Source organism: Urocampus carinirostris, chromosome 14 (assembly GCF_059441175.1).
Source record: "Urocampus carinirostris isolate Australia breed hairy pipefish chromosome 14, RoL_Ucar_1.0, whole genome shotgun sequence".
Classification (NCBI taxonomy): domain Eukaryota; kingdom Metazoa; phylum Chordata; class Actinopteri; order Syngnathiformes; family Syngnathidae; genus Urocampus; species Urocampus carinirostris.
Genome location: NC_142362.1, coordinates 37,366,447 through 37,381,391, shown reverse-complemented (window position 1 = coordinate 37,381,391; position 14,945 = coordinate 37,366,447). Strand labels below are relative to the sequence as shown.

The 14,945-nt window shown below is 37.6% G+C and overlaps 1 pseudogene; it reads left to right on the top strand.

Moving 5' to 3' along the window:
* The first annotated feature begins 1,357 nt into the window (after nt 1–1,357).
* Nucleotides 1,358–1,436, top strand: LOC148353362 (U2 spliceosomal RNA; annotated as a pseudogene).
* Nucleotides 1,437–14,945: the final 13,509 nt, after the last annotated feature.

The window sequence follows — 14,945 nt, the reverse complement described above, 5'->3', positions numbered from 1 at the left end:
GATTTTTGTTTGTTATTTTGTATAGAAAATACTGTTTATACGTTAGTGTGCAGCAGGCTCAAACATGAAAGGCTGGCCAAACATTTGATGAGCTTACTTTTCAACTTTTATAAGCGCACTTGACATGCGCCAGATGAAATAAAACTTCAGAAATGTGCTATACAAAAGAGACCCTTCAAGACATATCTACCAGATCATCAAACACATTGAATGACCAAGTTAAGTCAAGTCCCATTTTAATCCGTCCTGAATTCCTCCTAAGAGTTTAGAATTCTGAAACGATATAAAGGAACATTATTTAATGTGGGACTCTCAGAAATATTTTTTCAAACCCAAAAAGAAAACTCCTTCCGCAGTATCCACACATTTTTTGCTCAGAAATAAATTGTCGGGCAAAAGTATTGCTTTGGACGCCTTTGAGAAGCATAAGGTTGTCTTAAAGCGCCTTTCGGTATGGATGTTACTTATCCGTTGCCAAAAGGGAAATAGCGGAATCGCAGAATTTCGACGACAGCACCGGGCTGACTTTCGGACACTCATTAAGAATCCTTTTGTTTTTGTGTTTGATGTTGTTGCTTTGGAGAAGCATAGTCTGTGAGTATGAGACTTGTTGTGATTACTTGACTGAAGATATTACTTTTTGGTAACATTTTGTACAAAATTACATAGCCTACTCTTTGAACTGTTGCTTGCATGTCATAGCTTATCTTAGAATGTGTCTTTTCTAGTTAGCAAGATAATGGAACCGTGTTGCATTTTGTATTTCTTGTTATGTCGATCTTATTTATATATTGGGTGACGCCATTGTCAGAATAAACAGCAACTAAAAGAAAAAGAAGCCTGGTTATTCAGTATACTGTGCACTGTCTAGCTGGCAGAAAGCGTTAAACATGAAGATAGAAAAGTGTTTACGTTAAAAAGGATGCTCGGTTTTAAAGGACTGAAAGATTATAAGGAAGAAGATGTAGGAAGTTGAAAAAAAGAAGAGTAAAATGAGGGTCCAGAAGGGAATAGAAGAAAGGTAATATAGAAGAAAAGGAGCAGAGGGAAAAATATGAAGAAGAAGAGCAATAAATAGAAGCATGATGAATGGAGAAGGAAGAAGGCTGATAGAAGAAAAAAAGGAGAGAGGAGAAGCAAAAGGAAGATAAAGGAGTATGAAGGAAAGAGGAAGAATGAATAAGTTTTACACTTTTGAAAAGTTGTATTGAGGATTATTTTCATGCCTGTCACCTCTTGCCTAAAGGGTATCTTCAGCCTATAATTGCATATTAGGTTGGAACAGCCATAGTACAACCTAGCATAAAACTAAAATAAATCATAAATGCAACTCAATAACAAAGTTGCGTGTCGCTACAATTTCGGAGATGGAATATGAGCTTGCTCTGTCCACTCCACGCATCGGCCCGGTATTGCAGTACCTCCGGGAACGGTGCATTCGCAATGATCGCAGCAAGGCTTTAGGGCTAGGACCTTAGCTTGGCCTTTTGGCTGAGAGTAAGTGTCCCGGCTCCTAGGCTTTGTAGCGTATTATGAACTGACCGATAACGGGTAATGGATAATGAATAACGAAGATAGATCAATAACCCTTAAAAACCCCAAAACCCCACTCAATAACAATAATAGATTCATTAAATAAAACTCAAATTATTTCTTCCTTTCCACAAAATACTTCCAGGCACTGTTGGAGCACGCATGTTGTAGAAAAGTATTTCACACTAATATTGACTACAATGTACACAGTAAAATTTCAATATTGATCCAACACTCTAGGTATATATGAACCATATGTTTGTTCACTGGGGTAGTGATATGAGTTAACTTATCACTGATAATTATAGGGCAACCATTAATAAGTGTTGATTTATCACTCAAAGACTAGCGTTTTAACACTAACGAGTTGATCATGTGGGTCTTAACTACACAGATTTAACATGACACTGCTATTTTACAGTTTACCTTTGAATTAATCGTTTTGGGCATCTTAATTTGCTATTTATGATAATAAAATCAGTACTGCAAAATATGTTTATAGTGCTTCAAGGGACACTCAAAAACAAAGTGATGGGAATTCCGTCACTTTTTATTTTGGATCACTAAAAAGAGATAACTTTTTGTGCTTCCTGATGGTTCTTCAGATTTTTGTTGTTACTTAAATTCAAAATCTTGCCCATTATTGTGATTGTAACATTATGCATTAAATGTACAAAAAAGAGAGCCAAGGTGTGTGACCAAATCAGGATGTTGATATCATTAAACACCCAATGTACACAGGGGTCCGTTTAGGTGTTTAATGTTCACAGTTCTTGATGCAAGGACGAGCACTCCAGCATTGGAGCCAACATTCAGAAATCGAGTCTAGAACAAAAGTCAATCAAACTGGGATTGGATGAACACGAGTGTTGGCCCAATGTTGTAATTCTCACTTTAGTCGAGGCTTTTTTTAGCACATTAAGAAACTTGCTCATCCAATACTCTGCGTCAACTCCTTGGCTTGGCTGCCTGAGAAAAATGAGTGAGAAGAAGTTGAAGATAATTATATCTTTTCAAGAGGAACAAGGCTTGAAGCAAACCTAGCATCCCGGACAAAACAGCAGACGCTCATCCAAGTGTTAGGATACAGCTTCACACACAGAGAATTGCATCTTTAAAGGACAATACCCAACAAGCCTAAGTCAACCAAGGCTTTTCTCCTGGAAAACCATTTCTGTTTGAGGTGGATTGAGATGTGGTACATTGCCATAGAAACAAAGTGTAAGCCAAGTGGCATGATTCATGTGCACAAGGCTTGTGTGGCTGCTTGAAATCCATGAAAGCGCTTGAATTTTAATGTTATGTTTTCAAGTTTGTTTAACAATTACACTCTGCCTTTGCATTCCTTCTTCAATGTGATTTTCCCTAGGTTAATAACACTTTAATGGAAATTAATTTAATTGTTGTTTTGCTTTTTTTTTCTCCAATAACACAATTGACAAATAATACAAGAGATTTTTCATGATTACTGATTCGGGGCTGCCACAGGACCTGATTGGCTGTTGGACTCTTTGAACTCCCGTCTTCTGAAAGGAGGCCGTCAGACCGTCTGCGAACCTATGCTCTCAGCTAGGCTAGCTTTTGCACTCTCCGACATTATCCAGTCCTGTTTTCCTGCCTGATACCTGTTGCCGAACTTTTTCTGGACCCGTTCCTGCCATCTGCTACCCGTGACCGACGATCATCGGATCGTGGATGCAAGCACTGCTCTCTTTCTTAATAAAAACTGAGTAAAACAAACACTATTAGGTCCTGTCTCCGTTGCTGGCTTGTGACGAGAATAAATGTTGGTATGTTGGCAAAAGGGGAAAAAAAATTAAGGAAAAAAAAAAAACCTCGAAAATTGTTCTACAATGAAATCTTACACCCCTGAGTCGTGATTTGATCATGAGCCTCCGAAAAGTCACCTGGCCCTCCAGTAAAGGCACACTATTTATGCCATTAATTTACTAGTCCGGCCCCAGTGAGAATGGTTTGGCCCCGGAGCCCAAGTAAGTTTGACACTCTTGTTTTAAATTGCCTCGCTGCATTTTGTAAAATAGTTTTTATTAGTATAAGTATAATATATATATAGGTATTTAACATACATTTCATATAGTACTGGTTATCATGTGAATAGCCAACATTGTAAAATTTCCTTTTTTACTTTTTGCCCTGTTGCAGGGATGGCAACCACACATCAGCATGTTATCTATTATTTTTTTCTCTTTTAAGTCTTTGTAATGTGTCTACCCTGGATTGCCTTGTCTACTCCTGTTGCAAATAATGTTCACCACGTTGTTATCAATGACAATAAAGACAATTAAATTCAAGCTGAGATGTGTCTAGGGCAGAAAAAAATTGTACTCAAAGTCAAAGTACTATGTCTTCTGAATATTATGACAAAGGTAGAAGTCAAAAGTAGTCGTCCAATTAATTACTTGAGTAAAAACCCAAAAAGTACTTGGCGAAAAAAAACTACTCAATTACTGAGAAACTGCAACAACATCTTTTTTTTAAACAACCATTCAATCGGATCATCAAATCATTAAATTCCATCCAATCAACAATAAATAACATTTCATTTAAATAGATTGAAATAATTATGGTGAATTAAAGTACTTTGATAAACAATGAAATAATAATACTATTCATCAAATAAATGAATTAAGCACAAGCAGTACATTTGGAGCCCTTTTTTAACAAGCTCTACAGGCAGAACAACAAGCTAGCCCAGGGGTCGGCAACCCGAAATGTTGAAAAAGCCGGCCCCAAAAAAATAATGCCAAGAGCCGCAAAAAAATTAAAAGCCTTTTATAAGCCTTAAAATGAAAGCAACACATGCTGTATATATCTATATTAGAATTATTAGCCTACTATCAAAATTACTTTAATGCAGTGCATCCTATGGAGAATAACGTGACTACTCTGTTGTATGATACCTCCTTAAGTATACCCTTCTTACTTGATTACAAATTACAAAATGTTTAATTGTTTGGTTTAGTAGAATTAAAGAAATGCAATGAAGAAATCCTATTTTTGATGTATTTTGTATAATATTTATTATATAATGCAAAATATGCCCAGTGTTCTCGTTTGCCCGCGTCCCTGCGTCCTGGATGCATTATTTTTGCTGGGGACGCATCGTGTCAAATCAATGTGCGTCCCCGGAACGCAACTTTTTTGACACGAAATTGTTATTACCATTTTTTAACAAAGATTTACCGCACTCCAAACTTTTCGTCAGGCAGATCCGCCATTGTTGTTTTGGTCTCGCGGTTTGAGTTTTCGTCTGCACGCCGATCTCGAGTTCGAGTTGTGTAGTGAAAGTCCTTCTCTTTTTAGAGAACTGGCTTTTTCGGTTCAACTCATTAAAGAGCCGGCTCTCAAACGGCTCACTTGCTTTGATTCATTATATTACGAATGATTATGCTGTATAAAGAAATTAAGAAAAAAAGGAGGTATAAAAGGAGAAAATGAAAGACGACAGGTTTGTGGTGATCCCTTTTAATTAGTATATTACCAACAATGATTTAATGCAGAAAATGAATTAATAATTTGAATAAGAAAATGTATGATTCTACTTAATTATATTTGCATGTATTTTTTCCTTCTACAGTGAATGTCCAAGCGACTTTATTTTTGAACTTGTTTTATAATAAGCCTCATTCATTTCGAGCAACTCAGTGTCTCACAACAAAATGTTCATTAACAATATATATGATATAAGGAAACACATGTACAATATAACATGTTAAACTACATAAATAAATCAACATGTTTGGAAAAAAAAAGGGTTTTTTGTATTTTGTAAGGGAAAATACGACAGTTTGTAAGGGCACGGAGCACACTAAATTTTGGGGACCCATAGATCCCTGTTGGGACCCATAGGTTTTTGAGCAAGCGAGTCCCCGGGACTCATCACTTTTCAGAGGTAAAATGAACACTGAATATGCCCCTTGTCCGGGTAAAAAAAGAGTGAAATAAACCACAGCATGCATTTATAAAAATAAAATAGCAACCTTTTGAAAAGGTAAGGAAATAAAATAACATTAATAGAGTTCAAGTTTGATTTCTGTGCAGGTAATTTTGCCTTTTTTTTCTTTGGCTTCAATGGCGGATCAAACAAACGCTGGTTTTTTACCTGTCTGGCTCGAAACCCTGCCCCTTTTGAAAGGGGTAGGTCTTCGACCACACAGCTTGGCGCTTACACAGGGGACACAAGACTCAGAGAGAAGAAAAACAAGTAAATTTTATTAAAAATCCAAACAATTAGATCATTAATAGCATTCAGTAAAAGCAAAAAAAGTAAAATAAAACATAAGACAAAATTGAGATGAGCTTTTTCACATCGCAAAAGAATATATTGAATTAAAACACGGAATGCAGGAAATGTAGTGTCAGTGATATGACGCTTGTAAGGTTCCAGCTCGCCAACAGCAGCCAGAGATGGCTATGGAACTGATGGCCTGATTGGGAAAACCTGTGACTTGTAGTACTTAAAGGCAATATTGACAGGTACTCATTGTCAGAACATTGAATGTCAAGCTCACCTGAACTGCGCTCAAGAAAGCCCTCAACGCCTCACTGCTTTTTAGTAAGACTTTTTAATTATTCCAACCATACCGTTTTATGGACTGTGTTTTTGTTACCAGTTTTTCCATTGCCCTCCTTAATGGGATATCTTTTGTTGCTACCTTTTCCCCAGTAAAGACTGTAAAATCAGACACATGTTTCTGTGTGTAGCTTCTCACAGCGCAACTTCACAACACCAAGCTAACCCAAAGCTAAACCACAAAAGAAGGACTTTGACCACAGGGGACGTGTATTAAAAGCTTTAATTTCCTTTGCTGGATGGCGAAAACTGCAATACAATAGTACAGTACATTAAGCCAATTTCCAATTTGTTCGCTAAGATAATGTGAATAACCTTAACACCTGTCTCAACTATTACAATCTACAGTCATTTATACATTATATAAATAATTTTATAAAGATACTACATTGTCTTGTTAATCCCTAAACATGGATGGGATGGAGTGAACATACAGCAGTCCTGCCAGCCATGGTCTGAGTCTGTGTTTATGTTGAGCTTGCAGAACCTGAAGTGGCGCAGGAAACCCAGAAGTAGTATAGATTTGCTACATGTTTCAACTTAAATCTCAAATAAACAAAACATATCTATAAAATACAGCTCCAGATGATGACGGTGCTATATTTCAGTTAGATCAGGGGGCTTGTCCTGCCTACTGATAACCATAGAAACTGATGTTTTGTGTACTGTTAGCCAATACTAAATGTATTGCACCCTGGTCATCCTGGAAAGGGGATTACCACTTGTGAGGCCCCTTCTTAAGGTTTCTTATTTTCCCTCATGCTGAGGTGTTTGAGTTTTTCCTTGCCTGCATGTTGGTTTAAGATCAGGGTATGGTGTAATTGTAACCTGTGCAGTCCTTTGAGACATTATGTGATTAAGGGCTATACAAATACATGTGAGTTGACTTGACTTGACTACCATATGCTTAATGTGGGGGAGCTAACCTCTACCAAAAAATGGCCTGGAGAGAGATATGCGACGCCAGGCTGTACTTGCCCAAGACACACCAAAGGAAGTGATGCCCCATATGACCCTACTGGTTAAGTGATCCGTGACCCCTGATTACATTCTAGACACAGTGATATATTAAAGAGAAAAACAATTGCCCTTTTGGTCAAGAAAAGAACATTCTGGTCATGCATTGCACATTATTTTTATTTTTTATTCTATCATTGCATATAAGTATTGTCTCTGAATATTTCCAGTATCAGTATACAATCTACAGGCTGCATTACACTACAATTCAAGATAAATTGTCACAAGCCAGGAACAGAGAAAGGACGCAATGGCGTTCGTTTTACTCAGTTTTTATTAGGAACCAGTGCTTGCATCTACGATCCGATGATCGTCAGTCACGGGTAGCTGATGGCAGGAACACGGAAGTTGACAGCGAGAAAACAGGTCGATGGCCAGGACGGGGGCCAAAACAGTAACGGGTCCAGAAAAGAGGTCGGCAAGAGGTATCAGGCAGGAAACAGGTCGATGGCCGGGACGGAGGAGCAAAAACAGAAATTGGTCCATAAACAGGTCGGCAACAGGTATCAGGAAGGAAAACAGGGCATGATAAAGTAGGAGAGTACAGAGCTTGCCTAGCTGAGAGCATAGGTTCGCAGACGGTCTGACGGCTTCCTTTCGGAAGACGGGAGTTTAAAAAGAGTCCAACAGCCAATCAGGTTCCGTGGCAGCTGGCAGCTGCAGGTGCCCCGAATCAGTAATCATGACATAAATGGTTAACATACCTTGACAATGCAAATTACATTTTGAAAGGGTATTCAATAAGACCCTCACACACACACACACACACACACAGAGATCATTAATATAATGTCTCCTAACAAGCACTAAAATGACTGGAAAAAAACTTGCCAAAAACATCATGTATTTTCCTTTGCTGAAAACTCTTTTTTTTTCTTTTATTCACAGCCAACTATGTTGTGAATCAATTATTTAAAGGGTACATGCCAACAAAGGAACCACATGGACGAAGATGTGTTCTGCTGCAAACGAACAGACACACGCACCTTTTGATGTCAGCCATACCCGTGAAAAAGCGCTAGGTCATGGTTACATTCTGAAAAGACATTATCGAACAAAAAAGTATGTGCACACCAATAAACATACCCTTTCTAATTACCTCAATTATTGTCACTGTCAGTTAAAGGAATGGCCTTTTAATTCCAGTTCATTTACTGGAGACATGGCCTTATATCTGGTATAGGTTCTCAACAATCACTAGTGACAAGTCATTATAGCATAGGTTACAATTTTTATACAGTTTATTGTATTGAACAAAACACATAAGAGGACAAATTTGTTTCTGTCAGGATGCCACTGGCCCCAGAGGGCGGCAATACGCAGCTAGACCACACATCTCTTTGTCATTGCCCGCACCTGATATGAATCAGGAACCCAGTATTTAATGACTGTGCCGACAGCAAAAGCGGCGGGATCGTTTTTTTCTGTTGATATGCCAGGTCTTCCCTTAGTGACTGCCTTCCTATTGTCAATCTCTTCCTGGACTCTCTGAACTTTGCCTGCTGTGACTGTATTCCAGGCTGTGTATTCTATTGCTTGTTTTCTCCTTCCTCTAATGTGTGCAGCACCTTTTGTTTTTTCTCCCATTTGCACCCAATAAACTCCTGTCGCTCAGCCCATGTGTCTGTGCTTTGGTCTGCTTTACCAAATCATGACAGTTTCAGGTTAGTTTCATTAAAAAGAAGGAAAGTCCTTATGACAAATATTTAGGTTGTGCTCAATTTACATAACTTTACAGAATCACCAGACAAAGAATTCAGGTGGTAGTAATTCAGGAATTTTTTTTAACATGTTTAATGGAGGAAAACAAACATAAGCTGATTTAACACAAGAACAAGTACTTTTTTTATATAAAATTAAACTAAATTCATATTAAAGGTAGTTTCTCTAGCTAAAAAATTCTACTTGGTTTCCTGAAATTGAGATTGCAGCCGCTTCGTGTGTGCAGCATGCACGTACGTGTCTGTCTTGGATGCGCTTTTTTATTCATCTTTTTTTGAGTTTGAGTTGGCATTTGGACTGTATTTGAAAGTCCTTTTCTTACTTTCACCGTGTTTATCGTCGAGTAGATGAAAACAACCAGATACGTGCGTGGAATCATTCAACACCAACCCCTTCGCCCTGCCTCTTTTCGTCCAGCCTAACGCGAAAAGTGCCGCTTCTTACACAAATGTCGACACTGACAAATAGTTGACATGACTGTAGTGAATAGCTAATAGCCTCAGTCTAAAAAAAACAATGGTGAACTTTCAAGTGCACTCCAAGCCCTGTTGAGACGCCACAAAGAAAGCGGCAATTTAGCTGATTATGTTCAATCACTAAGGGGATGTACATGTACAGAGAATAGAAAAGCACTCCACAACTTGGTTCAATCTTTTCTTTGGTCCGATCCATGGTAATTCATTGCAGTTCAGTGAAAAACTGAACTAATGTGAAAATCTTTACAAGGTAGTATCGATCGATACCGATCCGATACATTTGCTTGGAATCATCATGTTTATTGAATCACAGAACCCCTCCCCCTTCATTGATTTTTTAAAATTAAATAACTAAATAACAAGTATAAAAAATGATTATTTCAGTACACCTGTTTCAGAACAAAAGCCAATAGAGTTTAGCCAAGTAAGCAGAAATGTAACAAAAAAAAATCAAATACTGTGTGACAATGTCAACAAGATAAATAAGATATCTCCTGTTGTGCTTTTTTTTTTTTTAACTAAGTCGGTAATTAGCCGGAATTAGTTTTTAATAGTAACATTTTTGGTAGCAGCTTGTTGCTTTCTGCAGGGCAGTGGCAAGCAGTGAGGACCTGCAAAGGCTTCTCTGCTATCCTGAATCATGTTATGTTTTTATATTTTGTCCATCAATACTTTTGAATTATTCCAAATTGTCTGTCAGTTTCCTTTCATTGCTTTTCCCTGGTTGCGCTGCTCCCAGTTGTGTGCTTTCATAATAAGCAGTTAACCAATCGCATTTCAACCATTACTTGTTGCCAGGGTCATTAATCTGCTCAGAGGCCTTCACTTTCAAGAGCTTGCTTATAGAAGCGGTTCGTTCGCGAACGATACGTAACTAATTCAAAGTCAAAGAGCGCAATGGTGCATGTGTGTGGAATGAATGGACATGGCAAATATTAACAAAACTAATGCAAACTAAGAAAGGGAAAAAAGAGTTAAAACAATGCAAACTAGACTCATCATGTGCAACATAAATGTACTTTTGAATAAAATTGTAAACCTGCAAAGTAATTTTTATGTTTACTAAATATGTCTGTAGTTTGATTACATGTTTTTTCTGTAACCGTAGCAAAATTCAACTATATTTTTTGTATCTAATTACATGTACTGTGTTACTCTTCAAACCTGAGAATATCTGAAATAACACATGTATCAGGGTTCATGGATGCTTTAATGGCCTGAGTCGTCAGAATACCACCAAGGACGCAACAGCTTTCTCCACAGCTGATGGTGGTGGCCTGTTCGTGGCAAAGTCGGCACTAGTCCATTCCCTAATTTTGTTGGCCTTGTTCTTTTTCGGTCTTTCTGTCATACATTTAGTGCAAATAAAATGAAAAAAATATTATAGGGGGATCTCCATACAAATGTTTTTCTGACTGGTATTGATACCCATATGTTGAGCAGTTATGGGTATACATACATATACTGATTCCATTAAAATATGAAATTATAAATAAACCTAACCTCTAAATCCTAAAATGTTTTTCCTTAATTTACTTCTTATCAAATTACCATTGCTTCAGTTTGAAGTTTGTGATGGCAACTAGGCAGCAGCCAATTCTGGTATAACCTAGGATCTTGTATCTGTACTCGAACATCTGTAGTAAATGCTGCCAATACTAACCAAACTAACACACAATAGTGCTGTAAAAGGTATAGACTGTATTTGTCCAGATGTGAAAATAATAATAATAATTTAATATCACACATCACAAGTCTTCTTATGTTAGAAAATGTTTGCTGTAAACAACAGTAAATTAATGATGAAGACCAGTTATCGTAACACTACAAGTAAAGTTTGATGTACAACTCACTCAACTTGCTTCTACCTGTACCTACGGTCGCGGCCAGCAGATGATCATTTTTCCCAGCAGACGCTTACCTTTTGATATTAATATCTGGCACAGCAGCACGTAGCAGCCCTGCAACATAAACAGGATTTTAGCAAGCTAGCACAACACTCACTAACTAGAAACTGTTGTAAAATATGTATACTTTTTATTTGTAATTTTAAAGTTGATATTAAATGTTTATTTGTCCAATGTAATGACTCTCATGGTATGATTTTATGAGTTTTATCAATTGTCTTTCTCTGTTCCACCACAATACTTTTATCATACATTCAATGCTTTAGTAACTGAATCATAGAAGCACACAAATCATTGTCCCAGAGACCCGTCTTTGAATTAAGGAAAAAAAAATATTTTTTTGTATTTCCTTAGCTTATTTCTAAAGATTTGTCCATGTAGCTTTCCATCCATCTTTTAATCCTTTTATCTGTTTATCTTACATTATTCTGCATATTGTCGCAGATGTGCTGGAGCCCAACACAGCTAACCTCGGGCATGAGGCACACCTCAAACTGCAGCCAGATGTCGATTTTATTTATGCAGTATACATATATATATATCCATCGTGTAAAAATGAATTATCAACCTATTTATTGAAATTGAAAACAATGGACCAACCTTTTTAGTTCACTTTCATTGTTCCTTTTGAAAGCTCGGTACTGGTAAAGGTCCCTATAGTATGTCAGTGGTGAGCTATAATAGAAACAGCCCTGTGGGCTACTCATATAAACCATGAGGGCTAACTGCTTATGAGTGTGATTTCAATCAAATTAGATGATGTGTTATATTTATTTTATAGGCCATTCTACAACTCCAGAATGTTTTTAATTTAATGGCCACCCATTTAATCTCTGTCTTTTCTTGATTCAATAAATAGATCAGCAATGCTTTTTGTAGCACATTATTGTGTTTGTGTTTACTGAAGTTGGTCAAAAATGAAATACAGAATTCCCAAGCTGTATCGCGATTTACTTTCCGTGGATATTCATTGTGCAGTGGCTTACCTTTTCTGCCTGTGTCTCCCTTTGCATCGATAACGTGGCATACGTAAAACAAGTTGATAAACCTACATCACTTAAGCGCATATCTTTTTCATTTTTAAGTTTTTATAAAAGCCATATTGTATCAAAATGCAGAGGAAGAAGCTTTCTATCGCCAACAAATTTGAACTTTTTGACATGCCGAAGAAAGGTAAAGGCATTTTAACGCCAGATTTTTGTTTTCCAATAACTTCAACATGATTTATATATTGATTAACTATTTCATTTTTTTCCAATGATCATTATACACTTGCTTATAATGCATGAACCTGTTGTCGGACATTTACATGTCAGCTTTCAGTTTGATCAAGGCATTTTCTAGCGTGGTGGTCTGTTCGGTGAGGCTGTTGGCCAGGATGGCATCATGAGGTTATAGTACTACCTCAGTTGCACCAGTCAATGTCTGAGAAGTTGGTCATACATTTTCTTTAGACGTTTCTACAAACGTCACATAAAAACGGCCACAAAAATGGCTATGTCTTCAATGTCTAACTGCCTGATCTGTGTCTTTTGAAATTGGCGACAGATATAATTTTAAGTCAACTTTCAATTTATAAGAGTATTTGATAAATAAACTGGCGGTTTTGACTATCGCGGCTCCTTTGTGGAATGCAACCCTCGTGAAAAATTTGGGATTACTTTAATCAGTTTGAAAACAGAGGAGTGCAATACTGTACTGCTACATTCAGAAAGTAATGTAGTTGTGCAAAGACCTCATTGTAGTATATTTTCTTAGCGACTACACAAATACAGTCAAGTGGAAACATGGCAAAACCTTTCGAGATGATTACAGAATTGGGAGATTTCAGATTATGGTGTGCTTCAATTCTACCTATGGATACGTCCCACACACATCCCTTGACTGTCTTATCCAAGGACAAATCACTCAACTGCTTTGTCAGAGTCAGCATGAGTGGAAAATTATTTGGAATATATATGTGTGTGTGTGTGTGTGTGTGTGTGTCAGCTGTATGGTTGAATACAGCGTTGAAATTGTTTCAATATGTTAAGCTTCTACAGAACATCACTAAACCTAAACTATCTATGACTGTGGTTTATCTTGTCGCTGTATGTATCTTTGGGTCAGTAAGCACCAAAGCGCTAACCTCTGCAGCAGGCTTCCCACAAAGAAGCAGAGATTCTGACCAGCGCAGTCCCCAGAGAGCTGGCCCAATCAATATAACTTCCACACTTGTGCACCTGTGCAGTCAAATGTTAAATTGTTTTACACCGGACTGCACCACGACAGTCATTTTTCATTGTTATCAGAATACTTGATGTGCGAACAGGAAGTGTTCTGGTTGGGAGGAAGACCCAAGTGCAGATTTGAGCGAGCAGTGCAGGTTATGAAACAAAGATATTTACTGCTTTTAGGGGGCATGGCTTGGGTTGGAGAGGAAGCTCCTGAATGAGAAAGTCTGGGCAAAGACACGATCAGGATTCAGGCAGGCAAAAAATGGGTTGCTAAACTGCAGACATGCAGGAATAGATGGCAGAACTATAATGCTGATCTGGCAACAGAGTGGTACAAAATCAATAATTACTGGATTTTCTGAAGCATAAAGCGCACACAAAAAACCCTAGATTGGCAATATATTTGAACATGCGCCCTATAAACCAGTTTGACTTAAATGCAGACAAAATTGGACAAAAATGCATTCATATTGATCACAATTGCATAAAAATGTTAGCAATCGGATTAAATTAGTGCAGCATTGGCTTAGGAGGTAGAGCGCTCATCTTGGGATCAAGAGGTTGCAGGTTCGATTCCTCCGTGTTATATGTCAAAGTGTCCTTGGGCAAGACACTGAATCCCCAATGCCCCTGATAGCAGGTAGTGACGCTGCTATCCGTTAGTTAATGTGTAAAAGGGAAAAGTGTGAAGCACATTGTAAAGTGCTTTGGGAGGTCTTCATTGACTTGAAAAGCGCTATATAAATGCAGACCATTTACATTTACACGGAATCGTTACTGTAAAGCATTGGATGATTGCTCACACTTACATAATAACAATTCAACACAAATTGAACACAAATTGAACCCGAATCGCGGACGGGGGGTGGGGGTGGGTGTTGTAAGGTTTATTGTTCTATATTCTTTATCAATTATCCATTATCCGTTATCGGGCGACGGATTTTTATCCATAACACCACTATGGATACAGATGAATGGAAAAGCATCAGGCCTTATATCATTATCCTACTACTTTTGGTCACTGTACCTGATATGTAGGAGAAGTGAGAGTACAAAAGAAGAATGAAAAATCAGTATGAAATGTTGTATCACTTTTTCTCAGATCAAACAGAGCATTGTAAGTGACAAGTGTTTTTTTTTTTTAATCTTTCTGAGTGACTGAATTACTTCCTACAATGCATTTCTCCTGTTTCAGATCAAGACGTCAAAATTACTTCCAAAAATGCCTTTCTTTAACGATTCAGCAATACAATACTGTATTTCAACTGTCACGATCCTTGTCTGTACCACAGACGGGTTAAATGTCTGAGAATATTTTCGTGGGCTTGCCCAATCTTACCATCAACAATTAGGTACCATGACTAAAAATAGCGTGATTATGAAATACAACCCATTGCCTTTTCATGTGTTGTCTGTTTTGCTAGCTGCCGAGTGGATATGATCTAGCACGTTGCCGATTGTGGTGGATGGATTGTGTACT